This window comes from Fistularia commersonii, chromosome 18 (genome assembly GCF_037954325.1).
Source record: "Fistularia commersonii isolate RoL2024-O1a breed Wild chromosome 18, RoL_Fcom_v1.0, whole genome shotgun sequence".
Lineage (NCBI taxonomy): Eukaryota > Metazoa > Chordata > Actinopteri > Syngnathiformes > Fistulariidae > Fistularia > Fistularia commersonii.
Genome location: NC_141301.1, coordinates 12,966,274 through 12,993,305, shown reverse-complemented (window position 1 = coordinate 12,993,305; position 27,032 = coordinate 12,966,274). Strand labels below are relative to the sequence as shown.

The 27,032-nt window shown below is 47.9% G+C and overlaps 1 protein-coding gene across 1 annotated transcript in view; it reads left to right on the top strand.

Moving 5' to 3' along the window:
- The window catches only part of arhgap35a (Rho GTPase activating protein 35a), a 68,874-nt gene that overhangs the window by 1,540 nt on the left and 40,302 nt on the right, over positions 1 to 27,032 (top strand). The window lies entirely within an intron of this gene.

The following is a 27,032-nucleotide window of genomic DNA, read 5'->3' as shown; positions in this document are numbered from 1 at the left end:
TTTTTTGTGCAAAGGACACATCCTGCACCGACCGACCGCCCACTCCGGGTCAGGAAGGCCGGACACTCGAAATACTTGTGTTATGTGTAATTCTGCGCTCTTGTATTAATTGCCCCACTTTCTTTGCAAAGCCCCGTGCAGGAGGTCACGTCTCCACCGGCCTCGTCATTCACGACTTCGTGCGCGAGGCCCCTCCGGTTCGTCTTCGGGGCCCCGTTTCGAATAAGTCAAGCGGGGATACCCGCCTTGACCTGCCGGATATTTTCCCAGTCTAATTAAAGAAAACAACATGCAAACGGTTGTCACGGTGACCTAATCTGGATGCTTTATCTGTTCGTCACCCGCGAGTCTCGGTTCAATGCCGGCGCCGCCGTGACGTGTTCAACGGGCCGGTCGGCCACTCCCTTTTTTGTCAGCGGGCGCTAGTAACTTTACCCCGAACCCCACGATGCATGGTATTGATTTTAGAATAAGCCTCGGGCGGATGTGAAGAGGGGACGACTCGGCCGGGTGGAACTCGGAGAGACAGCTGCAACGCAGGTCTTGCAGCCGGGGCTTCGCTCCGCAGTGCTGTGTCATTGCCAGACAGCGTAAAAGGGCAGAGCGTTCGGCTGGCAGTTCAGTAATGGCCGCTAGCGACCCCTGTGAATCTGGTGTTTTGACTTAGGTTGCCGCTTTTTCCCCACGTCGCTATCCACTTCACAATATAACCGACAAAACACTCGACGCAAATGTTTTCCGGGCAAATCCGGAAGCTCGTAGGGGACGACCGTCGTACCGCCCCGAATCTTTCTCGTGAGGTTCGTCCGAACGCGAGAGCGAGGAAAATCCGGCGCGTCCGTCGAAAAGAGGCTGCAAAAAAAGCATCGTTTTGCGGATGCACTTAAAGAGAAACAAAGGCGACAACAAAGTGAGAGAGACAAATCCCAGCCCCGCTATTTAAAACAAAAACAACTGAAAAAAAAGAAGTGGAGAGCCGTTCCTTTGAATGGCCCTCAGAGGGGATCATAGCTTGAAGATCAGGCTCCTCTCAAAGAGCCATGAAACCCATCACCGGTGTTTTCAACATTTTCATTGATTTCTCTGGGAATATTCCCGGGCTAAAGTTTGGCTCCAGTGGAAGTGGATACGTTTTATTAGCGGGGTTGGAATCATCAAACTGCCACCAGTTTATTCTCTCCGGGGTCTTTTTTTTTTCTCCCCCATGTATTTTTTTAAATCCGTCTTCAGAGCGGACCCCCCTCTCTCTTTTCGTGGTTCCGCCCGGTGATCGGCGTTAAACAGGGCAGCGACCTGTTGCCGTAAACGTTTCAAGTGACCCTCAAAACGGTGCGTTGTTGCATATTTAGCGTCATTTTCCAAGCTGGCCGGTCGCCTCGTGACCCGCCCTCGTCGGCGTTACCGTTTCGAATAGTCTCTTTTTGGTTGATCCTAGTCAGTTGGAGTGGGAGGACAGCGGGGAGCGGACTCAGAGACGTCTGCTGGGAAAAGACCGGTTTCTCCAGTGCGAGCTAAAGGCATTAGCAGCACTCGTGCTCCCTGCTTGATTGGGCCTTTTGCAGCGCGGTCACACCTTCTCAGGAAGCCTCCTCTTCCTCTAATGGCTGTGCCATTTGGCCAGGCTTGCGGCCCAGCTACCAGCGCGCCCTCCTCAACCCCCCGCAGATCCGTCAGACCGGAGGTGCAAAATCATCAGCAGCGAGTTTCTAAGTGTTTTTTTTTTTTTTTGTTTGTTTTTTTTTTTTAACGGCGAGATTCCTCGTCGTCGCCGGATGGGTAATAGAATCCCCAATGTTTTTGACTTTTGAAACCGTCCACGGCACCGCTTGAAACCTCAGACCGGCAGAAGGCGGTCGCCGGCTCCACGCCCAGCCTACCTGTCAATACAAGCTGAGACCTTCCACCCAAGGCAGAGCATTCCTCGACTCATCAAAAATTGTGCCTTTCGCTAAATCTCCCTCTTACTCTCTCTGGTGTATTACAGGAGTGGCTTGCTTGTGAGTCAGTGTACGCCTCTGTTTGATGGAGAAAAGAGCTAATTATAGCAGGCAGCTTTGGAGTTTGGCGGACCAGATTTCAGTCACTCTCCTCTCAATGGCTGCCTTGTTCTGGTGGCCGATTATTAGGCAGGGAGAGGTGCATTCTGGGATGATTGTATCTGAATTTCCATTAGAAAGTGTGCCCGCCGCAGTTGAACTGAGGTTCCCTTCTCTCTCCCCACTGTTTCAGCTCCCCTGCTCATTACAGATTTGCAGATGGAGGCCGCTTGATATAAAGGCCTCTGTGCTTTTGCCCCGATTCTGTATGAATGACCAGATTATGCGCGAGGAGACCGGCCTCCGGTCAGTGAAGTCGACTGTGCCCGCTTTATGCTTTTGGGAATACAATCGATAGAAATATCGCCTCATCATCGGACACGTGTAAACCCCCCTCGATAACAAGTTGCTAACCTGAAAAAAAAAAAACAAGAGCGATTCTCAGCGAAATCAACCATTACCCATCCCATAATTGTCTCCATATCCCTTTGCTTTTAATGGCTTTGCTCTTCAATGCACATCAATTATTAATGGCAAATAGCGGTGAGAAGAGAGACCTTTCGGAGCAGGGCTTTTGAAAGACATTTTAAAGGGCCCGGAAGCATTTAAGCCAGCCTCTATATGCAAAAAAAAAAAAAAAAAAAAGAAAAGTTGACACAGTGTTTGCAGGCTGCGTGGTCATGGTGACGAAGGAGCAGGATGTAAGCCGCAGAGGAACGGTGACCTCTGGGCGTGAGCCGCTCTTGTTTTGGTATTCCAGATAGAATTACACAACGGAGGGGCAAGGGTAATGAGCGATGGTAATTTCAATGAGAGAACACGAGGGGAGCGGCGGGAAATCTAAGAACGGGGGGGGGGGGGGGGAAGCACGCACACGCATGATAGGCTGTCGGTTGTTGGAAAAGAGCAGCGAGAATCGGAGAGTAAAACAGCGTGATAAAACTGCCGCTGCTAGTTTCTGCTCCAGGCTGTGTTCCTGGTATGTGCCCTTTCAGCTCTGCACACACGGATCAACCAATCAATGGCAGCCATAAGTAACCCTGCTGCTTGGCTATTGGCCACAGCTGAATTCCATGACTCAGCGCGTCCGTAGATAAGATGTTATGATTGAGTCGCTGCCAGTGAAATGAGGCCGCGGCCCAGAGTTCAATAGGTTGGGCCTTTGCGGTAATAATCACGCGCACATTTGCGCCGGCCGCTTACCGACGGAGGTGTCCGGAGCTTCCCTCGGACGGGACGTCGGCGCGGGAACGTGTTCTCGGCCGTCTCGGTCGGTTCTGAGTCGGCGTTTACGTCGGCCGTGCAGGGATCGCTTTTAATGGTTGTAGACACTGGAAACCTCAGAAGCCAAACAAAACTGCCCTAAATCCACCTCCACATGTATTATAGGATAACTCTGGGCACGGCTGGAGTCTGTGGAATTGGACGTGCACATTTCTCACACTAACTTGACAAAGGAGGCTTTTTTAAATTTTTTTTTATTCTCTCTCCACCCTCTCTCTAATAATCAGAGTAACAAGACGTGAGGAGGAGAGAAAAAAAAAAGAAAACCTCGTCTGTTCTGTTTTGAAACGTTTCCTCTTAGATGACAATTCATCACGCACAGGCTCTTTCCAGTTAGCCGCCTTTTTCATATTGCCTATACTTTCTGCACATTCAAGCAATTTTGAATAATTGCATCACGGCTCACCTTCCATTTATTTGATGAAAGCGTCGCGCTGTATATTTCGACCCGCCGACGTGACTGCGGCCTCGAGGAGTCGCTCGACTGTTTGAAAAACAGAATCGTACTCGAGCTTTGAAAATCCTCAGGACTTGGGAAAATGCCGTATGCCTGGATGCTAACAGGCGACTCGGTGCGGAAAAAAAAAGGGGTTACACAGCACTTCTACTGCTATGCAGCTGAGAAATGTAATGAAAGTTTACATATGTTTTACATATGCAGCACTGCGAGTTTTTATTTACAACCGCGTGGAATATATATATGCACACATTCACCGATATGCTTTCTAGCTTGCTGTGTGTGTGCAGTATTGCCATGCATATACACATTTTGACATTTTACAAGGGACAATGAGTATAATGTATTTTAATTAAAAGAAACGAAAGTGAGAAAATAGGTTGAAACACATTCCTGATACTTTGCCCTGGCCGGGAGTCAATTTTGGCCCGGTGGGCTGTTTGGCTCCCGGTATGCTGGCAGAGACACTGTTGGTTTAGCAGAGCCTGTCAAGCAATATCAGTGCCAGGCACTTAATGCGCGTTCATCATTTTCCATCCTTTTCAAAAAAAAAAAAAAAAAAAAAAAAAGAGTCTGAGTGCATGATTCAGTGTATTGTGTGTGTGTGCGTGCTCTCTGATTACCCAACGTGGAACATGTCAACATGACTCCCCGTGCCATTTTTATTCCGTGCTGGAATTCTCGCATTAGACGGATTTCATTGAGAAAGGAAAAAATGTTTGGGCGGCATCGACTCGACCTGACTCTGTGTCTGAGAGCTTTGAGGAGCGCGGGAGTCGTCTAGGAATCCTGACTATACATAAAAACCATCTCCTGGCGGGAATGTTATTATGTTAAAGAACTGTCTGTCCTCGCTCTGCTCCTCGACGCTACTCAAACATCTCTGCAGACATTCTCCTCCAAAGACATTTATATTTCTTAGCGCGCATGCGCGGGGGTTGGAGCTTCTGCTTCACAGCAAAAACATCCCCGGTTCGATTCCGACAGTTTGCACGTTCGAAAAGGTCAACGGAGGCCCGGAATTGTCCGGATGTCCGAAGGAGAGAACGAATGGTCGTGTATTTCTATTTGACGTGCGAACGGGAAGGCGAATGGTTGTAGAATAGAAATAAATCATCCCACAAAAGAGAAATTTCAAATGAGGGAGCGGATGACCGTATGTGTCCACGTGAGGTGTAAATGTGTCTTTACGGGACCTCGTGATCCACTGGTGAACCAGGCCTGTCGCCCAGTGACGGATAGGCTACATCATAGGTGTCAAACTCATAGGTGTCAAAAAATGATTATTGGAGCTGGCCTGCCGGTTTAGTCTACAGTGCATGTATCGCTAATTCTACAAATCCCAGAATTTTCTGCTGGTGTTTTGGCATGAAAATCACAACAGGACCTGTAAACGCCCTCTCCTCTGTGTACAGTAGTCATAGCGACCTTATGCTAATACTGGCACCTTGCTAATTAGGCAGAAAACAGGATTTTGCATGTGTGCAATATTAAGTTATACATTGTATAGTATTAAGCTATTAGTTTTTAAGCAAAACTTGTTTGGATCCATATGAAAAGGTTCATTGTTATATCTGCAGGAAGATTTTTTTTGATAACTATCAATGTTGGCCTGCGACTTTGTCCCAGTTTTGAATTTTGGCCCACTGTGTATTTGAGTTTGACACCCCTGGGCTACATGGATGACTGAGATGACATACTGAATTGCGAGTCAGTCACTGATTACCGGTTTAAAAATAATCGAGCCAAGTTAAGGTTGCGATACAATCCCGGCTATGACGGTGATAAATAATGCAGAGGTGTGTCACGTGCGGGTTAAAGCGGGATATTTCGTACTTTTAGCGTCACGTGCTGCTTCGCCCGCCGCCGCCGCGCTGACATGTCCGTCCTCGAAGTCCCCGCGCACCTGCAGCACTTGGCCCCGGAGAGAGAGAGAGAGAGAGAGAGAGAGAGAGGCCGCCGCGGAACGGCGCTCCACTTATTCTAATTAAAGCTGGCATCCCAGACCAATAACCGTCACAAAGCAGAGAGGAGAACGGGGCCGGCGGACACAGCGGAGCACCTCACTTGACCCCAACTTTTCTCAGGCTCCCTCCAAAGCACCCGTTGCCCTTCTGTTTCTTCTGCTCTCCCCTCTTTTTTTTTTTTTTTTATACGTTGTCATCAAATACGACCGTCTGTGTTTATTTACGCCTCTCTCGGCTCCTGTCTGTGGCGAGCGGCGCAGTGTTCTTGTCAGCTGCGGTTAAGGACACGGGAAGGGCACCACCTTGTCACAAGATGTTTGTTTCAGTCGCCACTCTGGGCCGGTCTGGTCGCCGCTGCGGTGGCCGGTGGCACATCCCAAGTGAACATGCGCGGACACGGTCTACGGCGTGTGCAAGGACACACGGGACCTGGATAACGGGGGTTTTATTTTATTGTTTTGAATTAAAAAAAAAAGCCTTTCTGAGGTTTTTATCTTTTGCCTTATTGTTTTGGTGCGGGCTATTGTTGGAGCTTCCACCCGGTATCCATGCTCTTTCTGTGTGGGGTCTTGAGAGACTTGAGATGCAAAATTACACCTCGATTGTATTGCAATGAGGGTGAATGGTTTAATGCCACCCGGGGGAGGTATTCCAGAGACTATGTCCAAAAGAGCCGGACCATCTGGCCGGGGAGAGGGAAGTCTGGGCCTCCCTGCTTCGGCCGCCTAAGATGGATGGGTGGTTTTATGTTTACGGTTACATGTGAATGAATGAATGGATGTTTGTATCTATATGGTGTGTGAATGATTGAATGTCTCTATTTGAAGTATGAATGAGAGCGGCACGGTGGCGCAGTGGTTAGCGCTTCGACCTTTCTGTATGGAGTTTGCATGTTCTCCCCGTGTCTGCGTTCCCGGTCCAAAAAATTTGGGAAAAGTGAGTGAACACTTGTATGTCTATATACAGGACTGTCTCAGAAAACTAGAATATTGTGATAAAGTCCTTTATCTTCTGTAATGCAATTACAAAAACAAAAGTGTCATACATTCTGGATTCATTACAAATGAACTGAAATATTGCAAGCCTTTTATTATTTTAATATTGCTGGTTATGGCTTACATCTTAGGAAAACTCAAAAATCCTATCTCTAAATATTAGAATATCTTAAAGTAATTTTTGTTTTTTCAATTGCATCACAAAAGACAAAGAACATTATCACAATATTCTAATTTTCTGAGACAGTCCTGTATGTGGCTCTGGGATCGACCGGCGACCAGTCCGGGGTGTAACCCGCCTCTCGCCCGATGACAGCCGGGATAAACTCAGGCGACAGGATAAGCGACAGAAGATGGATGGATGGTTGGATGGATGACAGGGCGAGTGTCTCCAGATGTGGCTGACGGGTGACCGGTTGAGGTTGAACCTCGCCTCTCACCCGGTGACCTCCACCCAGAACCCGAGTGCAGGATAAGCTGGAAAGCTAATGAATGGATGGATGTTTTGTTGCCCTCCTTTTAAAGGAGTTGGCGTTTTGAATTTGAAATCCTTTGCAGTCAAAGGGCAATGTTGTGGTCTGCAAAATGCAAGCGCTTAGTAAACGCACACACACACACACACACACACCGAGACTCATTGCTAGTGTTGGCGGCTGACCCCGAGTGGCTCGGGCTGCTGGGCAGCTGTGTGACGGCAGCCATCATATCCTCTTTAAGGTGAGAAGATAAGGTGGCTGTTCATAGCTATTTGTTATCGCGGCCGGCTAGCCCCCGACACCTCGACATCCCTTATCTGGTCCGGGCTCGGTCTCGGGCTCCGGCCCAGCGCCCGGGCTGATGAGTAAGCACGGCGCGGCCGCGCACGGCCGGGTCTGCCTCTATCGATCGCAGCGCCGCCGCCTGTCATCCATCCACCACTTAGCTAATGATGTCCATACCGCCGTCTTACGGCCATCAAGCGGAGTGGCGATAAACGCCCGGGTCCGACGGCCAGATTTCTCCCCGCTGATACGGGAGGCGTCCCCAAAGCGTCCCGGGCCAAGAGCCGGCCTTTTTTTATCCTAATTTAGGACGGTGGCCTTTGTTTTCCTGCCTCCGCCTGTCTGCCAGCCACCGGCTGCCGTCTTTTGTAGAGCTTCGGGGCCCATCTGCCTTCAAGAGAGACAGACGACGCTCCCGGACACCCCGGCCCCGGCTCCGCGTCGCCCCGCTTTTGACCTTGTTTCTCCGAGCGCTCGGCGTCGTCGGGCAGACGCGTCTGTTTGAGCTAAATAGACGCTGGAAAGCGACGCGGCTTGAATGTTTTCTTTATTACGGGTAGAACAACGCGCTGTGAGCGTTCGCTCTGAGAATTCGCATTCGAGCGGCCGCCGCATGAGAGGACCAGATCTCGTGGGGTTTGTTTGCCTTGGCTGTCGGCGACCCTTGGACTCGCCGGTCAATATCAAGAGAACAAAATAAACCTTAACAGAGTCTGAGGAATGAGGGCAATGTCACTTTTGCTTTCCGAACTCTCGGAAAGTCCGGGAGATCCGAGCTCGTCCGACTCTTTTCCCCGTCGAGCTTATAATCTCGCTTCCCGCCGGGGTTGTTCCGAGGACCGCGAGCGGCTTTCGCTCCCGGTCGGGTTTTTTCACGAAGGGGGGGTGGGAGGGACGTGGGTCATTTCTCCTCTCAGTGCCATAATTTCCCAAGATGCAGCAGGGGCCCAAAGGTTCACAGCTCTTATGTCAGAGTTCATTTCCTGCCGCAGTGTTCCAGCCCCGTGCTCCTGAGGAGCCACCATTTTGTAACATTCCCGATGAGAGCCGGGGAGAAGAAATGCGTCTCAATCTGACAGCAGACGCTCGCGGTTTTTGAGCGCTTCTTCTTCTTTTGATAAACTCTCGGACGAAAATAAGCCGAAAAGCGCGGCCGCGCGGGGTCAGACCCGTTCTGAACTTGTCAGTCCGGCTCCGGTTTAGCTTTAAATCCAGAAAATGATTCAACATGACTCAGAAAAAAGACGTCCAAACAGCCCGACAATAGTTTTGCTGATGTTTCTGTTTCTAATAATACACATAATGCGTTATCACTGCCTGGAAATCATCCCCACATCTGAGCCTGCACTATTTCTTCTGTTTCTGCTTTTTTTTTTTTTTTTTTTTTTGGAAAAACAACTTTTTTCTTGATGTCATAAGTCACTGAGATAACGGATTAAAAAAAAAAAACAGAGGGAAAAACATGTTAAAAAGAATGTAAACATTTTTCCTGTTTGAAGGTTTGCTGAGAGAGGAAGAGAAAGAGAGAGAGGAGTGAGAGGAGTGAGAGGACAGGCCGACCACGCCGCGGCTTGAATTAGTCACAGTTGTCAGAGAGAAGAGAATGCAGACCTTTTTTGCCCAATGAGGGAAAAGGTCACGGAGAATGCAGTTTGTCAGGTCGGGCTGAGCCGGGACTGTCGTCCTTTAACTCCACGTGACGTACCTGGAAGGGGAAAAAAAAACAAAGATAACCGCATGGATGTGCATCTTGGACGTGGAAATCCGCGGTAGATGCTTATTTGAAACACAGCTGAGCGTTCCTGAAGCAACCCGAGATTCGGTCCGGATAGGGGAAGCGACGGCGGCGACCAGGAAGTCATCGCGTATCTTGACATCGCTATTCCTTTTTTTTTGAACATTTATTAGAACAGGTTCCTTAACAGAGTCATACACATTCTTACAAAACTTCATAACAAGATATACATTATACAATAATCTTTATAGGTCACTTATTTCCTCAATAGCAAGTGAAAAATAAAATAAAACTAAAAAAACAGAAAAAAAAAAACAACAAAAAAACAAAACAAAAAAAAAAGCATCTAACTCAGTCAAATAGAGATAATATCTTCAACTCTCCAAATATTTTTTCGTGGGTGCCCATTTGTCAAGATATAGGTCTGTCTGAAGTCGTAAGTTTGCTGTTATGCGTTCCATGCAGTTTACATCCTTAAGCCTCTGACGGCGCTGGTCCAGGGTAGGTGGGTGGGGTTTGAGCCAGTTTACTGGGATCATTTTATGTGCAATTAATAGAAGAACTCTAAGCGTAAACACCTGGTTTTTCCTTAGGTCGCTTGTTGATGCTGTACCCATAATAAATTGCTGCGGATCAATTGGTCTGTTTAATTTTTAAATCTCACTTATTTGTTTTTTTACCTCTTCCCAGAATTTCATCAGTTTAGAGCAGTCAACATCGCTATTTCAACAGGTCGCCGAAGACCGTTTTTCTTTTTTCCTTGGAAAACACTTTATTTTCCTCATGATCCCCCCGATATTTTCATTCCACCAGCGTTTTTTTTTTTTTTTTTTTTTTACGAAGGTCTCCGTGTCGTCTAGATGAGCTTCTGGAACGGCGCACGAATCGGCTTGATTAACTTACACCTGACCTTTAAATGTAATCACGAGGGTAAGGCGCATATTGAAAGAGAAACAAGATGTTTCCTGCGCACAAGCGAGCCTGTCACTGTTTGATCTCGCAGTTACTCCACAAAGGCAAAGCAGTTCATTACCTTTGACTCCGGATGACTAATGGGGTTTTCATCGTGTGGTGATTATGGTAAACGCTACTTTAGAGTGTAATCTCTTCTCAGTCGGCGATCATATCTCTTCACTGAGTAGAAAATCGTTCATCATTAGCTTTTAACAATCAAGGAGCGCATTAGGCGAGCCGGCGGACATGACGCCTCGGTCGCAATTCGTCTTTGCCAGGACCCGCTCGACGTGGACCATATTTTAAATAAATTTATTCACGTTAATCCCTCATTCCTCAACCGGGCCGTAGACCGGCTGCTAACTTGTCAAAGTAGGATTTTTTCCTTTTAACTTGGTCGTTTCTTTATGACGTTTCGCTTCATTTGTCAAAGCACGTTAAATTCCTGTTTGCTGTTTTGTTGTCATCCGCATTCACGTGAAAGAATGCGGACGATAACAAAACAGGCTGGACTTGTTCCAAACTTTGCTTGCAAGTATGCACACAGAAAGGAAATAATAATTAGAATTAAAAAATGAACAGAAAGGTATATCAGACGCGTCGTCCCGGTTCCGCGGCACGCCGTTCGACTTCCGCTGTTTTGACAGTAAAGGAGATCTCCATTTGTGCGCGGTTCAGTTGAGCAAACCCAACCCGCGCCTCGGACTCGTCAAACCGGCCTGAACCAGATCGCTGCGGTAAACCTACCGTCAGACCTTGCGCAAACTCTGCACGGGAGAACGCAACCTGTAGTATTTCAGTTTTCTGCCGGTTTCGACTATGTAAATACATCCCGCGCCGTCGGTGTTTGACCGCGGCGGATCGGATTCTGGGAAATTGTCTCTTCGACCACAGAGCAGCGCTCACATCGAGGGCCTTGCCTTTTTCCTCTCCTGTCCTCCCCTCGCCTGTTTCTCTAGAGGTCATAGTTGACAGGAGACATGGGTGGATGATTCGGGGAGGGCTGATGCTGAGCACCAGAGCTCCTCGAGGCTGAGCACCAGCTCTGAAAGGGAGGATGTGATGGCAGAGGAACAGCTCACTGTTGCTTCGCGGCGCTTGTTTTTTTTTTTTTTTTTTCATGTCAGTGTTGACGAGGCAGACACGAGATGTTGACGGTCAGGGATTCGTTGCCAAGAACAGCTTGCGTGCATGTGTGTGTGTGTCAAGATCTATAGAGTAATCATCTTGTAAGCTAGATTGTTGTGGTCAGTTGCCCACAAATGCTGGCGGTGTCTGCGCAGTGTTGCGTGTTGATTGTCACACCATTGAGCTTCTTCAATGAAAGGTACAATAACACATCCAAGCATCGATGTATGGAAGTAAATGACACAGCATCAACATCATCATGTGGTTAAAACAGAATAGATTTGAAAACACACCTTATCTTTATCATCTGTTGGAGGTTTCTGCCCAAAGAGGAGTCTGCACTGTTTAGTCGACAACAGATTTCCTTCATAAAGCTCCCTGGACAAAGCCTTTGGGCCCGTTTGTGTTTTGTTCTGGGGAGGACAGACGTCACCGCTGCACAGATCCTGCAGATTCTGCTGCCAGAATGATCTAAGGTGATCCCAGACAAATCCACAAACGCACATAAAGAGATTACATATATGTGTGTGTGTGTGTGTGTGTGTCTATATGTGAATATATATTTCTTTATTTTATATATCTGTGTGTGTGTGTGTGTCTGTGTGTGACTATGTATGTATATATATATGTGTATGTATATGTATATATATATATGTTTGTGTGTGTGTATGTGTGTATATTTGTATATGTATATATGTATTTTTTAAATTTTATATATCTATATGTGTGTGTGTGTATATATATATTTCTTTTTATTTTTTTAGTTCATATATATCTGTGAGGGTATGAACGTGCATGTATGCAAGAGAAGCTATCAAAAATAGAAAAACTAAGAATGAGCAATTAACAATGCTCACAATATATATAAAAAGATAAACAATGTGACAATATATAAGAAGTCTAGACAGTATAAACATGCAAAGATTGCGACTAACATTGAACGACGGCAATATTTGTAGTGGTATCGGTGTAGCAGTGACACATATGGTGTCTGAGTGACGTATGTGTGTCTGTGTGTGTGTATGTGTATATACTTGTGTGTGTATATATATATATATATATATATATATATATATGAGGGCAACATAGTAGCGTGCAGCAGTTAATGCTACCTGGCAGTAAGAAGATCCCTGGTTCAAATCCGACGGGAGGTCTTTCTGCGTGGAGTTTGCATGTTCTTACACGTTCCAAAAACATGCAGGAGGTTCCCTGGTAAACCTCATGTGCCCAGATGTGTGAATGAGAAGGTGAATGGTTGTGTGTTGCCACATGAGGAGACCAGTGCAGGCTGAACCCCACCGATCGCCCAATGACAGTCGGGCTCGGCCAGCTATATATATCTATATCTCTGTCTCCCATTTGGCTCTGGCCAGATGTCGAATGATGAGCGGAGCAGCTTTGACCTTATTGGCGTCGTGTGAAAGGCGTTCCCGAGTCACGGAGCGGGGAAGAAATAGGGAGCGTCAGAAACACACTTCAGGAAAATCAACTCGCCTGGCGTCCGTTCAAATCACTTGCCGGCGTGTCTGGTATCTAGTATTCGCTGTCAGGCATCATTTGACACGTGTGTTTGCGCGTCCCTACCGACCTCAAGCGTGCAAGTTCGAGTGCTAATTCTTTTTCTGTTCTTCTTGATAGAGTCTAAAGCGTTCGGCCTCGTGTCCTATATATATATATATCGTGCAATTGTTGTGAGAGCTCTGTGACCACATGGGGCGCCGCTCCCGGGGCTCCCCGACGAGGCACCGTGGTAAACAGCTCCCGTCGCCTGCACAGCTGGGGCGCACTTGACGGGGCCTCCGCAGCGCATCTGCTGTGCGAGATGGAGGGACGGGAAAGCGGCCGGCCCGATACAACGGGAGAAATTCTGCGCGGACCTTCGGGGCAGGATACAGACTGCAGAAAATACAAGCCGGCGCGAGGGAAATAACAGCAAAAAAAAAAAAAAAAAAAAAAACTGATTATAAATGACAAATCCCCGGCTCTTGCGAGCGAGCCGTGTTAGCCGCCGTATCCTCGGGGTGGGAAAATGAAACGGCAATAGTTCAGACTCCAATTCGCTCCCCCCGGATAAATTCTGCATGCGCGTGTGCGATTGTGTTTGTTTACGCGACCTCCCGAAAATTCGGTAGACAGAGACAGGAAATTTTGTCCCCCTCCCCGCCTCTGCTCGCCCCTCATCCGCCGCCCGCTGCTGATTGGCTGCGGGGGAAAGCGAGGGATGAGGTTTTGTCGTCTAATCTGCCAGCAGATCACCACTGATGGGCCTCTGCAGAATGGCTTTAGTAAATTACTGTTCCAGGGAAGGGCAAATCCCTTCTATCAGATCGGAGCTCGTTCTTCATCTCTCCTCCCTCTGCAGGTCCTGCAATGTTTCTCTTCACTACATCAGACCGGCCATGACTCGTATCTCCTCATCGCCGCGCTGCTCTCTGATCCGTAGCGGTTTGCTTATCCTTCACGCTTGTTTCTTTTTTTTCCCCCCAGTTTATTTATAATTTCCTTGTTATCGTGATTAGGGCGTGGCCGTGCGTCCGCAGTCCAGTCGGCGCAATCGGCGGCCGTCGTGCTTAACAGACCTCTCGCGAACGCTTTCCCCGCCCGCCCGCCCCGGTGTGTTTGCTAACAAAATGGACCTGTTTTGAGGGCCGCCATCTTGCCCGAAAAAGATCTTTCGTCGTCCGGGAAAAGATCTGACCTGACAAGGCCGAGTCGAGGAGGGCTTCATGGGTGGATGGCAGGCGCGCACCTCCGGACGACTCCGTGAGTCAATTCTTGCCCGAGGTGGGGGAAGGTCGCACACCCACCCTCCCTTGGCCCTCCTCGCCCGCACCGCCACTTCGATGTTACTTTCCCCTGTCTGTCGTGAGATACCAGTTAAAACCATGCACTGCACAAGAAATGGTTGGAGCTTCCAAAACCGATCGGGTTATTTAACTTTTACGTTCCCAAATTGAGGATTTACATTTGGAAGTTGCTAAATATTTGCACGGGAGGTCCGTAAGGATGGAAATGCATCGTCCTCTGTCGTACGTGGGCGCACACCGCTGGGTGGAATAATCGTCGTGCCGCCGCTCACAATGACGGGAGGACCCGTGTTTGGCCGAGCCCCACCTTCTGCATTGATTCTGTTTTTCCCCGCAGTCTAAAAGGAAGCATCTGCCTCCCTGCTGCTGGTCTCACACACACACACACACATATACACACACTCCCCGTCTCACCACATCCCCACGCCGCCGCTATCAGCCGAGCCGCTCGCTGTCCTGCCCCGCGCCGAAGTCAGAGCCCCTAATCTCACCCGCATAAAGGCCACGCAAAGAGAATTCATGTTAGCCCGCCACGGGGAGAGGAGACGGAGAGGAGAATCGTTTGAGCAGGTTGACAGATAAGGCTCTTGTGCTTTCTGTGTGGTGCTTTTTAAGCCATGTTAAGCTGCTTAATTAGACATAATCTACAGGCCCCAGACTGAGGCGGAACTAATGAAGTTAAAAGACTCAAATCCCATCCTACCATCACACTCTCCTCCGCCGCTCGCCATCGCTCGCGCCTCTCAGCCTCTCAGCCTCACAGCTTCGCTCCCCCAGTCTGCCGCCCGCATCGCCCGTCCTTCCCTCCTCCCGATCGGAAAAACACCTTTCATTACCTCCGTCGGGGCCGAGTCCGTCGATCCTCACCCTCGCTGCGATATCATCCACTAGCCATTTCCCCGTTTTTTTTTTTTTCAGGTTATTCGAGCCCGCCGAGCCGTTTAGCTTAGCTTCGGCTATTTCCAGCACGTGAAAGAAACCAAACTATCAATGCAGCGAACCTAGTAATTATGATATTTGGATGTAAATAGTGCAGTTGAGAGTCTCCTTCATGTCAGTTGCAGGAATATGTCCAACCAATGACCGTCCAATCATATGTTTTCTTCTTGTCACAGCGCAATTCAGCCAAATCAACTGGTCGGAGATCTTACTACCTTTTTAGAGCGCGAAAAGCTATTTAACACGGGTGCTATTTTGGCGCTAAAGAATTTTACAACGCCGCTCGGTGCCCAAAGTAACAAACGGACTCGGAGGCCTTTGGCGCGATGTGTTCCTCCACCTCCCAGGCTGTGTTTTTGTACTCCGTGTTGTGTACGTACCGTGACGCGTCTCGCCGGCGAGCTCTCGGAACCGCAAACAACAAACATGACCGCCCGCTGACGTCAGGTCTTTTATTTACAACTACCCGCTTGGACGGACGTAAATCCGCAGCTGTCTGCCAGGCCCGCCGGGTACGGCGCGCCGCTCTGGCACCGGATGCCCTGCTGTGGTTTCAACCGACAGGCAAAGAACATTAGGAGTCTCAGAAGTGAAACCGCGCGGTCTGTCTCCGATTCCGCCGCAGGGTCGTCCGAGGTCCGGCTCGCCGCCGTATTTGAGAGGATAACCCGAGTCAGCTGTGTCAACTAACCAGCTCGACGCCGCTCTCGATTAGCCGAACCCCCCCAGCCGCCTTCCTGCAACTCACCTGAAGTTATGTTGTGTAAATGTCATACGTAGCTTCACACACACACACACACACACACACACACACACACACACACACACACACACACACACACACACACACACACACACACACACACACCACTGTTTATGTCCAGATACTTTGCACTTGTTTGTAAATCATGTTGTTGATTTCACTCAGTCAGTTCATTATACTCATAAGCGGCCCTGTTTTCACTTTTAGTTCTACTACTTTAAGGCACGGCTGACATGGCAGATATAAATATATAAAAATATAGAATGAAATGCAAATATACATTTTTATATTTCTCATTTTTATGTTTTAAATCTTCTATTTTTTTAATTTTTTTTGTATGCTGTTTTTTTTACTTTGTTTTATGTCTCTGCTAATTGAAATTCGCCAAATGTGTGACGATTTAGGGTGCATTCTATGCTATTTTATTTGGTAACATCATATTATAGCCACGATTATGAAAAAAAAACCTAATAGTAATAAAAATAATTAAAAAGTGGAGATTTGAGACTCCAGTATCCAAGTTTAGCACCGGGTTAGTTTTCCATCATTCCTATCATCACAATGTATTATAATTCGAGATAGCAGTCTAATTTGGCAACCTAGATTAGAAGTTTGAAAGGTTAGAAAGGAGTTTGGAGAATCTGCCCTCGATTGCCTCTTTCTGGACTGGAATCAGGAATTGTGAAGGTGGATCTTACTCGACTGCGGGTCGGATTCCGTGTCGGCTTACGCTCCCTTTTCACGTCGCTTTTAATCCGATCTGAGGCCAACTCTTTCAGATCGGATTCAGAATTAGAAGTTGCGCGATTCAACGCGACTATATAAATGTTTCAGATTCTGTCTCGAGTGGCACATTAGCCATGAGCATAACAAGTTGCCTACCTTCCTGCTCTTGTTTTCAATTCTCCTGTCTTCCTCTCACATTGTAGAGAGAGGATGTGTTCGTCTGTGCTGGCAACTCCCGCCTCTTCCCTGATCTCACTCTGTGCATGTGTGTGTGTCTGTGTGTGTGTGTGTGTACGTGTGCGTGCTGTGCCCTGGCAAAAACTAGGGCAGGGCAATATTGAAGAAAATTTAATTTACGACATAATTTGTAGCCTGGGCTGTGGCAATATGGTGCTCCTGGAGGGGATCTGCAGAACTGTGACTCTTACACTGCCCCCGGTGGCGGTAGGTGGTATTACACGCTAACCACCAATGGCTAACAAAAGCTCCTTTTTTTTTTTTAATGAATTGAAGAAAGACACACATGCACAGAAATGATGAATGGATTCAAATTCCAGCACCACCAACATAAATCCGGCGCATCACAAAGTAAATGTATATGATTATATTATATATTATTATGGATTATATTGGGGGCGGCGTGACGCAGGAGGTAGAGCTGGTTCGATTCCCGGCTCCTCCTCAAGTGTGTCGAAGTGCTGTTGAGCAAGACACCGATGTTGGGTTGATTGCAGAGAACGAATCTCCCCACGGGGATTAATCAAGGATAAATTATTATGATGATGATTATTATTGTTATCCTTAAATATTTCATAACAGCTTGTCAGCGACACCCAGGCCTAGTTCTGGATCTACATTGAATCCATTTTTTTTTTCTACCCAGAACTGTTTATTTTGCTCTTCGCCTGTAATAAAATCCAATTCGACTAAATATATTGAGCCGTAATGGACATAGCTCCACATTAGTCTGCAGTCACATGTGATGCGGCGACAAGGTTAATTCCTGCCGTGCACAACAGTAACTTCCTGTGTGTCCATAAGCACAATACAGCGCCAGTAGCGCAGAACTCCTAATGAAATGTGACTCTTTTGGACGCTTCGCGCTTTGCTGCGTGAATCAGATTGTGGGAAACCGTACGGCGTCGGCGCACACCGTCGGACAAATTGATGAAATTGTTTTCTCACCTGCATAATTCATAACGCTCATATTAAAAGACATGTCGGTTTGTGTTTTCACCGGCTTACAAAATACTCGGAATGTGGACTCCCAGCTGTACGCGCCTCCCTCATTGTTCCCGTGGCACGTCTAAATATTCCCGTCTATCTCCGCATCTTGCAAGACCAGCTTTCTTTGTTGTGGTTTCGAGTTTTCCCCCGAAGCCGGTGAGTCTTTATTTTCCTCGCCGGGGAGAGAGCCCGGGATGGCGTACTAGCTTCAAAAAAAAAATAAAAAATAAAAATAAGCAGGAGATTGCAACTGACCATTACCGGGTTTCATCATTGTCATGAGCGGGCGGTCTCGCTGGCGATGGCCTGTCGGAGTATTTTCTCCACCCAATTATCGTTTAGCGTCCTCTCTCCACCCCCTCCGTCTCATCTTTACCTGCTTGTGGTCCTTCGCGCTGTCAAATGAATTCGGTGTTCATTTAAATATAAAAAAAATGTAAACACGGCTACGCCTCCCCTGATCATAATATCTTTTTGACAATATTTTCTAGGTTATTATCTCCTGTGTGTGTTTTTTTTTCCCCTCATTAAATCTCCACCTTTCCCGCTCTCCCGCTCCTTCGTTCCACCCCGTCCCCCGCCTCGGCGTCGGCGGCGGTCCCGCGGCGGCCCGGTATCATTGTGCGGTGGAGTGGATCTGAAAAGCCGCCGCGTTCTGGTCTTGCTTGATTAGCCGTCCTGCGACGCCGAGGGCGGCTTTGTTTCGCCGCTGAATGGGCGAGGAGAGGATGGAGAGGAGAAGGGTGGAGCGGAGAGGCAAAAGTAGGAGAATACCGGTAAAGATAAAAGAGAAGGATGGTGGTGGCGGAAGGGGAGAAGAGGGGGTTTGCAAAGGCAGAGGTGGGGAGCGGAGAAATGAGACAGAAGAAGAAAAGGCTGGAGGGAAGAGAAAGAAAAAAAAAAAACAGGGGGGGGGGAAGCTGGGAGGATGGTGATGCAGAGGAGAAAAGAAAGAAGCAATGACCTCTCCTCCAGTGGAGAGCGGAGATAACTGGCTGTTTAGAAATGCTGAGGTGGACAGAAGCCATATCTTCCACCGACACAGCACCTGCTCGCCCGCCTTCCTTCCCCTCTCCCATTCATTGGCCGGCTTTCCATCGCGAGTCTTTCTCCTGGCCGGTGGAAGAGGCGGCGCGTCCTCGGAAACTCATTCCGTTAACATTTAGCGTTTTTATCAGTTTTGTTTCGGCCTCTTTTCGCGCTGAAACGCGCTAATTCCGAGACGAGAGGCAAATCCCAGGATCCCAGCGCTTTAGTACGCCGGCTTTTAAAGCTTCTGCGAAATTCGGAGGATGTGGTGAACTCGAGTAGTTTTCTTCTTTTGTGTGTGTGTGTGTGTGTGTGTGTGTGTGTGTGTGTGTGTGTGTGTGTGTGTGTGTGTGTGTGTGTGTGTTCATTGCAGCTGGGGACGGGGTGGAAACATTTTCGCTCGGGTTTATGTCAATAAGAATTAATTGAAATTTGAATTATTTGTTTTCAGCTAACACCCACAAGGCAAAAAAGCAATGCTAATATGTTTTTACCCCAATAATTCACCGGTTAACTCATTCGCCCCTCGGTAAGAACCGCGGAAAACTTTTCCTTGTTTATTAGCGCTTGAATCCAAGGCGCCGTCTTGAATCTTGTAGTCCTTCGAGTGATGCATTTTCTTGTATTTTCCAAATAAAAATAAAACCGCTCACGACGAGGCAGCCCGGAAGATCGTCCTCCATGTTTACTTTGAGGGTGTGATATCCACTGATCCGGTTATTTGTCGCACCCGTTGTGTTTGGGACCCGAAATTAAGACTCAGCGGCTGAAACCTTGGCGTTACTGAGGTGTGTTTGGATCCTCGGGTGCTGGAAATGACCATTTTTCACAACGTTACGTGATGATGATTCGGGTGACGGGGCGTCGGGGACCCCAGCTGCGCCTCCCCTTCTAATCCAGCTCATCCCGTGCCTGGTTGGCTCGCGCGCCGCCCTAGACTCAGGGCGTGGATGGAGGACGGAGGAGGAGAATCGGGACTGTCATTTCACGAATGAAGGAGAACGCCGTTTGTGTATGTGTCGGTGCGAGTAAAACTCCCGCCACAGGCGCCTGTGCCGGCATTTACGTGCAGGCAGACGGCATCGTGGATGACTTTTTTTTTTTTTTTTTCTTTTTTTGCCTCTTTTTCTTGCTGTGCTGCAGACAAATGTATGAATTTCACACATCTCTTGTGATAAATCCAAGGTTGTGCAGTAAAAATGAAAATATGGCAGTGATAAGGCTTCTTAAGCCCCTTCATTGCTGTCTCTGAGCTGCACTTCCTCTGTCGTCGCCTTTGTCTTATTCCTACGTCCAATAAGAGATTGCTTTTTTTTTTTTTTTGGCTTATCTTTTCTCCCCCTCCATCCTTAAACCTCTCACTCCACCCTCCCGGCTTATTTTCTTCATTTCTAACCCCTGCTTTTCACGAGCGGCGTGCTCAATAGACGATCGGTAGAACACACATTTGCGCGCAAGCAAGGAAAAAAAAACAAAAAAACGCTGAAAATAAAGAAGCCCTTATCTCACCCACCAGAGACACTTTGTTCATGTGATTGCATGTAGATGAATAATATATGTGGATACAAGAGCGCACACACACACATGTTCACAAGTGGCACTGTTTGATTGGTGTTTACGCTGACACGGGCCATTGTGCATCGCGAGTTTGCGCTTTTTGTAACACAACTGCGTGCACGTCGGCGTGCTCGCGCTGCTGGCTGCTGTCACGGCGAAGGGGATGCGGAGTCTCCAGGGGCCGAGTGATGAATGGGAGTGTTGTCACCAATCAGGTCCAGCTGCCGTTGGGCTGTCTTAACGTTCCTCGTTCTTTTTTTTTATTATAGCCGGTGTTTTATGTATGCTGTGTCTGCGTATTGAACAAAAAAAAAAACAAAAAACCTTTAAGCGGGAAGGTGTTTGGGGGCCTTACATGTGTGAACAAGCTGTTGAATTATGGAGGAAAAAAAAAAAAAAAAGAGCCACGTGAGCTTCTTTGTCTGCAGCCATGATGGTATGTGCGTGCGTGTGTGTGTGTGTGTGTGTGAGGCAGTGAGGAGGATGTCTCCCATGCCAGTGTGAAGTTCGTGTGAGAAGCACGCTCCGATGGTGGTGGTGGTGGAGGGGCGTTGTCAAAAACAGAAGCTGGATAATTTGCCCAGAAACAATATTCACAAAGGTTTGTGTTTCCGCCGCACAGCGAGAAGGTCCCTCTTTCAATTCCCATCGGGTTCTTCTCAGTGCGGAGCCTCCCTGTTCTCCCCCCGTGTCTTTGCGGGGTTCCTCCGGTTTCCCAAAAACACGCAGGAGCTTCACAAAACACCCAGGATTGCACAGATATGTGAATTCGAGAGCGAACGGCCGGCGACGCCGCTTTTTCGACCAATGACAGCTGAGACGGAACCCCCGAGTGCGGCACGTACATAAGGTCGTGACCTCGGAAACCCTCGGCTCGGTGCCGTTTCCATCCCGCCGTGCCGGATCTGCCTCGGAGTTGGAGAGTAACGAAAGATGAATGAAGTTTGTGGTGTTGCATCCCTTTGCGATCTTTTCGTGCCCTCGTTCTTTCCCGACGTGCTTTAGGTTCTTTCGACAGACATCTGGCCGCGAGTCTTTATGACCCTAACCATTCGGAGCCTGGTCCGAGGCACGCTCCATACATACCGTTCTTTATAAAACGCTTATTTGTATTCGCGGAGACGCGTCTCCACTCTGCACGAGCACGTTTGTCTGTTTAAGGGCCCTCCTATTTGCAGCGTAACGCGCCGCTTTGTGTCAGACATCGATTATTGCCGTTCTAGTCAAGTGACTGCGCTTGGTTTCGTTGTGTTAAAAGGGGTTCTGGCCATATTTCTGCCGCCGCGGCGGCGGCGGCCGCAATCATCCAGAACGGTTCACGCCAATTAAACCATTTGATAAAAACGAGGGGAAAAAAAAAAAAGCCTCTTTGATTTCCAAGCAAGAAGTCACTTTTACCCCTGACAGGAAATGATCTCGCTGGCCGAGTAGAAAAACGCACAAATTCAGAATTCTTCAGATATTTTCATTTACTAAGTGTCTCATAAACTAAAAAAAGTCACAATTAACTTCTGGATGAAAACAACTTCAATCCAATATTTGTTTTTCTCACTTTGCAACTCCATTCCTTTCAAACAATCTAAAAAGAGCCTTGAGGTTTCCGGCATGTCCAAGGTGAAAGAATGACACCGTAGAATGCCTTGTTTTCGTCACTGAAGTCACAACCTGATTTCTGCAGATCGGAACACGTCAGAGGAGTGCCGAGTAAAACCACCGCCGTTTCTGAATGCTGCACATACCCAGTAGTTTGGTGCGCGCAGTAAATAACTATACTGCTCAAAAAAATAAAGGGAACACTTGAACAACACAATGTAACTCCAAGTCAATCACACTTGTGTGAAATCATAGTGTCCACTCAGGAAGCAACACATTTTGACTTGTTTTAAGGACATTACATCAAAGTTGGATCAGCCTGGAGTGTGTTTTTACACTTTAATTTTGAGTGTGATTCCTAATCCAGATCTCCATGGGTTAAGACATTTAATTTCCATTGATCATTTTTGTGTGATTTTGTTGTCAGCACATTCAACTGTGTAAAGAGCAAAGTATTTCATAAGAATATTTCATTCATTTAGATCTAGGATGTGTTTTTTAAGTGTTCCCTTTATTTTTTTGAGCGGTGTATATTCATTCATTCATTCATTCACCATCTAAATGGTTTATGTTGCGCTCACAGCGGATCCAAGCTGTCATTGGGCGAGAGATGGGGTTCACCCGAACCGGTCGCCAGGGTAAACGTCAAAAGGAAACATTCGCCCTAATTCACACGTCTGGGTCTTGTGGAAAACAAGGAGACACGAGGAAAACATGGAGTTTTACATCCCCATCCCAGGACTGAACCGTGCGAGAGACGGGTCACGATTGACGCCTGTCACGTCAATCTCACGATATTCGATTTGAAAGCAGCGCCGACTCCTCGCGATGATTTCTCTTTGCGCACGGAGGCCGAAGCCGGACGCTCGTGTTTACTTTTCTGCGCAATTCGATCTAATTCGAAGGCGCACGCCCCGCTGAGCACTACTGAAGTTTTTCTTTTTTTTTTTTTTCTCCAAAGGATTTCGCGACACGTGGCGCAAATAGAGTTAACGCATGGATTAATGTGATAGTCTGACTCGTGGACGGACGTGCCCCGACATCCTCCCGCCCCGCGGGATCTAAATGGGAATCTGAGTGGAGGTAAACATGCCAATGTGGAGAACCGCCCTGCAAACAGACACCCTGACAGGCCAGTTAATGGAGAGATGAAGAGATAGCGTTTAATAGGCGGCCGAGAAATAATGGTAGATATATTCCAACGGGCCAATATTTACCAGTCCGGTCGGTGTCGGCGGCTGTTTGAAAACAGACGCGCCGCTCCCCTTTTTATATCCGCGTATTCATTTTTCTATCCTCTTGATCGTGCCGGGAGTTCCATTTAAATTTCATCACAAGTTGTTCGCGTCGATGCAAGAGCTGCACTCTAAAGCGAGGACAGGTGCCGCCGCCGCCGCTTCTGCAGGGGGGATTTAAAGATTTTCCACATTTGAAGAAAAAAAAAAAAAAAAAAGAAGAGAAGTGTCGTTCTTATGTCTGGATGTCTGAATTCGTCACACGGTAGCTGTAAACTCAGATGTCTCACAGGTGCATCGAACTTCTGAGAGCACTTCCCTGTCAGCCTCCAGTGCCGCCTCGGAGGACGCCGTCAGCTCCGGGGCTCGGTTTCGGCGCCCGCCGTCTCTTCCTTTCAGCGGCGGCGGCGTCACCTCCGCCCCCGCGGATCGTCGTCACCGGGGCAACGCGGCCCGATGGGCGGACCCCCGCCGTGCTTCTGGCTGAGGAAACTTCACAACCGCGCAAAGACGCCCCAACGGCTCAGCACGCAATTAGCGAAAAAGCGCTAAAGGGCGAAGCTTTGCAGAACTCTTCGGCGGGCGAGGAGAGGCGTTTCGGTCGATTATTTTGCTTAGATGTCGTTCGTTAATTAATCTCTCGAATATATCGCGATGTGGCGTCCCCGTCTCTGAGACCCGGTGAATGTGCGAAGTTTAAAGATCGGGAAAAGGAAAGCGCAACGAAACCCTTCTAGTAGCGGACGGGGGCTAATCGTCTTTCTTGTTTCAGTCGCGGCAACAGGTTAGAGTTTGTGACTGGGTTTCCGTTTCTTTTATCAACAAAGGCCCTCCTCACTGCCACCGAGGCAGGCGGTCTCCGGCGTGCAATAGGAACTGGGGATTTATCCAGCTTCACTCGCCAGGATAGATTTTTATCCTGCTCGGGGGGTTTTCTCGCGCCCGTTTTTTCGGCGGAGGCTCTTTGAATCCGTCCGCTCAAGGTCATTCGGTCACGGCGTGTATTGTCTCGGTCGTCGGCGGCTCACACGTGTTTCCTTTATCGCTTCGTCGAGAGAAAGATCAACGGGAACTTGTTGATTGCCTCTCCTCTGTTCAAATCCCCATGGAGACACAGGGCGAAGAGGAGGAAGTAAAGTGAGCTGAATCAGGTCGTAAGAGAAAGGGAGCGAAACGGGAAAAATAAACCTCACACACACACACACACACACACACACACACACGTATTGTGTCAAGTGCAAACAATCCTTTGCTATCACATGATCGTCACTGCAACGAGCATACCTTGTGCTCATCAAGACACAGGCGTGCACGTCGTGCAGAGAAAAGGTGTGTCGTGTAGCGCTTTCGTGTGTGTGTGTGCGTGCGTGAGAGTAGCCCTTCCCTTTGTCTGAGATCAAGGATTAGAAGGGCTTAAGGATGGCATGCTTCGCCGGATGCGTGCGTTTCTGTGTCTTTGTGAGGTGTGTGTGTGTGTGTGTGTGTTTGTGTGCGTGTTATCGAGGATGACGTCAGCGTCGGAAGCGAAACGGCGTGTCGCATTTGAAAGTCCCTCCGCCACAGAGGCTGCAGTTGAAGCTGCCCCGTGTTATCGGAAAGGGCTTTTTTTTTTGTTTCGTTTTACTGTCAGGAATGTCGGCAGTAACAGTAATAACTGTGTCAACAACGCAGCTGCCATGATTGTTTGATTGTAAGTAATAGCAGGGCTTTAATTATTCGTGACAAATGGACGGACATGATGTTGCTTAGAAGCATAGAAATGTGTTGTTGTTTTTTTTTTTTGGGGGGGGATGGGCTAAGAGCATGTGGAGATACTGTTATGCTCAAAAAAAATAAAGGGATTACTAAAATAACACATCCTAGATCTGAACAAATGAAATATTCTTGTTAAATACTTGATTCTATACATGAACTTGATCGTGCCGACTTATCAATGGAAATCAAATTTTTTAACCCATGGAGGTCTAGATTTGGAGTCACACCGGTTTGATTTCACAGAAGTGTGATTGACTTGGAGTTCTGTTGTGTTGTTAAAGTGTTCCCTTTATTTTTTTGAGCAATATAGTCGCTAGATTCAAACTCTTTTGCTGTTTCAGATCCTTTTGAGGAACCAGGTCCTCGGTTCTTAGAACAGGGTTGTGATTGACCCTTTTTAAAAGACAGCGATATCATCTCAAGGCCTTTTTATTTGACTCTTCCACGGCTCTGTGACGGCAACAAGGGGAGGAAAGCGTTGCGACCGTCCGCGCTCGCCATCCTGCCGGGTTCGTGCGGGTACGTGGTAGTTTGGAGCAACGCTGCCAATTAGAGAGCAAACAAGAGATGGATGGAGCGAGAGACTGAATGATGGATAAGGCTTGGCATCAACGCCATGTGCAGGACTGGAAGAATGTGTGTGTGTGTGTGTGTGTGTTTGCGCGCGCTTCGTTGTTTGAGGGAAGCGAGGGAGTTGCTGCAAAATCCAACTTGGTTTCTTTCCAGTTCCAGGCGTGAGAATCGTCTAATTTTCACCTCCTGCCCCTTCCTGAGACATTTTCTTTCCTGGCCTGGAGGAGTAACAGGGGCAGACGCAGAAACTAGTGCGAAGAGGAAGAAACACGATATGTAACTTCGAGAACTGAGGGGGAGGTTAGCAAAGGTCGTTATTGATTATTTTATCGTCTCTGCACCGGCAGAGCGGAGGCTCCGGGTTCTATACGTCCCGCTTCTCAGCAGAAACCTGGAGGGAAATTTCCAAAAGTTGCTTGCAATGTCAACTCGGGGAGCGAGGCTGATTTTACTACCAGACTTTTGCCGGGTCAAAGGTCAAGGACACGATTGCGCCGAGTGTGTTTTTGTTAGGAACCCAGGGATTTCCACTTTAAAAAAAAAAAAAAATCCCTCACCAATGCAATTACGTGTTTCCATTTTGAGTTGTAATGTGGAAATGGCAGATTTGGTGTGTGTGTGTGTGTGTGCGCACGCTATGGTCTGACTTGGATGTTGCTATAGACACCTGCAAGGAGATATTCTGTCCATTTCATGGATGGGCCGGTGGTCCACTAACAGATTTGACTACTCTTGACTCACTGCAAGGGAGTTTCTTGGCTTTATTTCTCCCCTGCAGCTCTGATCTGATCCGCAGCCTCCTTTTCCCCATCCCGGGCTTTTCCGGATTGTTTTTGTGGCCACCGGCGGCCTCCAGCCGTCCCTCTCGAACCTCCCTCTGGGGCTCAAACAACTGTTGACTTCAAAATAAACAGATGGTTAATCATGCGGTTATTTATTTATTTTCCTTATTCGGCAGCTCATGTTATACAAACATTACTCGAAGCAAACTTTGCCTCGAAGACGAGATCCTCCCCCTCCTCTCTCTTTTTTCGTTTTGTCGAGGCAGAAGGTCGCCCGCTATTCAGCCGGGATCTGGCTAAATCTCCAGATCTCGGCTAAAACGCGGTGTTTCTGCTTCTTTTTTTTTTTTTGCTCCGTTTGCTCACGTTGGCTTTCTGCAGATCATTTTTCGGGTGCGGTCCAGACCTGCCGGGGAGTGGAAAGTGCCGTTAGACAACGTATAAATGAAATAAAGCCCAAAGAGATGTGCTGTAGGTTAGTCGGAGATGTGCGATAGGATTCGGATCCCAATCAGAATGACTTCCCCGGAGGGGAAATTGCTTTTTCGTTACAGCAGCTGCTCCTACTCAAAGGGTACATATAAAAAGTATAAGCACGAGTATTAAAAGATGTAGAAAAATCAATAGAAAAAAAAATATATATAAAAGTACGCGTCTCCATATGTGGCCCTGCGACCCCGCCTTTTGAACTGAGACGGCTCGCGGACAACATTTATATTTTATTATCTT